The following is a 2,500-nucleotide window of genomic DNA, read 5'->3' on the forward strand; positions in this document are numbered from 1 at the left end:
GGATTTCGATTTGGAGGTCCCCCGAGTTAATTTTGCCCATTATGACTCCTCGCCCGCACGCTTAAGCACCCCCGCGTGCACGTGGGCATTGTGTGCTAAAAAATGAAGTTTGGAGTTTGGGTTTGAAAATTTTATGGGAGCTTCCTAGAAGCCTAAGAAATGCTTTGCTCGAGACGGATTTCGATTTGGAGGTCCCCCGAGTTAAGTTTGCCCTTTATGACTCCTCGCCCGCATGCTCGTGCACACCGGCGTGCACGTGGGCATCGTATGCTAAAAAATGAAGTTTGGAGTTTGGGTTTGAAAATTTTACGGGAACTTCCTAGAAGCCTAAGAAATGCTTTGCTCGAGACGGATTTCGATTTGGAGGTCCGCCGTGTTAATTTTGCCAATTACGGCTCCTCGCCCGCACGCTCGTGCACCCCGACGTGCACACCGGCGCGCACGTGGGCATCGTATGCTAAAAAATGAAGTTTGGAGTTTGGGTTTGAAAATTTTACGGGAACTTCCTAGAAGCCTAAGAAATGCTTTGCTCGAGACGGATTTCGATTTGGAGGTCCCCCGAGTTAATTTTGCCCATTACGACTCCTCGCCCGCACGCTCGTGCACCCCGGCGTGCACGTGGGCATAGTATGCTAAAAAATGAAGTTTGGAGTTTGGGTTCGGAAATTTTATGGGAGCTTCCTAGAAGCCTAAGAACTGCTTTGCTCGAGACGGATTTTGATTTGGAGATCCCCCGAGTTAGTTTTGCCCATTATGACTCCTCCCCCGCACGCTCAAGCACCCCCGCGTGCACGGGGGCATCGTATGCTAAAAAATGAAGTTTGGAGTTTGGGTTTGGAAATTTTATGGGAGCTTCCTAGAAGCCTAAGAAGTGCTTTGCTCGAGACGGATTTCGATTTGGAGGTCCCCCGAGTTAATTTTGCCCATTATGACTCCTCGCCCGCACGCTTAAGCACCCCCGCGTGCACGTGGGCATTGTGTGCTAAAAAATGAAGTTTGGAGTTTGGGTTTGAAAATTTTACGGGAACTTCCTAGAAGCCTAAGAAATGCTTTGCTCGAGACGGATTTCGATTTGAGGTCCCCCGAGTTAATTTTGCCCATTACGACTCCTCGCCCGCACGCTCGTGCACCCCGGCGTGCACGTGGGCATCGTATGCTAAAAATGAAGTTTGGAGTTTGGGTTTGAAAATTTTATGGAGCTTCCTAGAAGCTTAAGAAGTGTTTTGCTCGAGACGGATTTCGATTTGGAGGTCCCCCGAGTCAATGTTGCCCATTATGGCTCCTCTCCCGCATGCTCAAGCACCCCTGCGTGCACGTGGGCATTGTATGCTAAAAAATAAAGTTTGGAGTTTGGGTTTGGAAGTTTTATGGGAGCTTCCTTGAAGCTTAAGAAGTGTTTTGCTCGAGACGGATTTCGATTTGGAGGTCCCCCGAGTCAATGTTGCCCATTATGGCTCCTCGCCCGCACGCTCAAGCACCCCGGCGTGCACGTGGGCATTGTATGCTAAAAAATAAAGTTTGGAGTTTGGGTTTGGAAGTTTTATGGGAGCTTCCTAGAAGCTTAAGAAGTGTTTTGCTCGAGACGGATTTCGATTTGGAGGTCCCCCGAGTCAATGTTGCCCATTATGGCTCCTCTCCCGCATGCTCAAGCACCCCTGCGTGCACACCGGCGTGCACGTGGGCATTGTAGGCTAAAAAATGAAGTTTGGAGTTTGGGTTTGGAAATTTTATGGGAGCTTCCTTGAAGCCTAAGAAGTGTTTTGCTCGAAACGGAATTCGATTTGGAGGTCCCCCGAGTCAATTTTGCCCATTACGACTCCTCGCTCGCATGCAATATCTACTCCTGTCAGAGCTGTGGTTTTACTTAAGACTACTATAGGGGGGGGGAGTTCTCAGCACCAAGAGCTGCAAGTAAGGCCATTGCTTGCTTTGCAGTCTCGATTGCTCTACTAGTGAATAGTAGATGTCTTGGTTAGCTTGGAACGAAAAAAAAATTTTTTGGGGAAAAAAAAAAAAAAAAGTTTTTGTGAAAAAAAATTTTTCGAAAAAAAAAAAAAAAAAAAAATTTTTTTGGATGCCTCGGTCTTCTATTTGTTTTGCTTGGGTAGATTAGGAAAAAAAAAAAAAAAAATTTTTTTGTTGGATGCCTCGGTCTTCATATTCTTTCTCGGCTATTTCGAAAAAAAAAAAAAAAAATTCCGGGAAAGAGAAAAAAAAATTATTTTTTGTTGGTTGCCTCGGTCTTCATGTTCTTTCTCTGGTATATGGGAAAGAAAAAAAAAAAAAAAAAATTTTGGATGCCTCGGTCTTCTTGTTCTCGGTTGGATTTATCGAAAAAAAAAAAAAAAAAAAAAAAAAAAAAAAAAAAAAAAAATTTTGATGCCTCGGTCTTCTTGTTCTTGCTTTGGTATATCGGAGAAAAAAAAAAAAAAAATTTTTGGATGCCTCGGTCTTCTTGTTCATTCTTCGGTATATCAAAAAAAAAAAAAAAAAAAAAAAA

The sequence above is a fragment of the Cornus florida genome, unplaced genomic scaffold, assembly GCF_030987335.1.
Source record: "Cornus florida cultivar Cherokee Brave unplaced genomic scaffold, ASM3098733v1 CherokeeBrave_3.0.0_Hap2_scaffold_154, whole genome shotgun sequence".
Lineage (NCBI taxonomy): Eukaryota > Viridiplantae > Streptophyta > Magnoliopsida > Cornales > Cornaceae > Cornus > Cornus florida.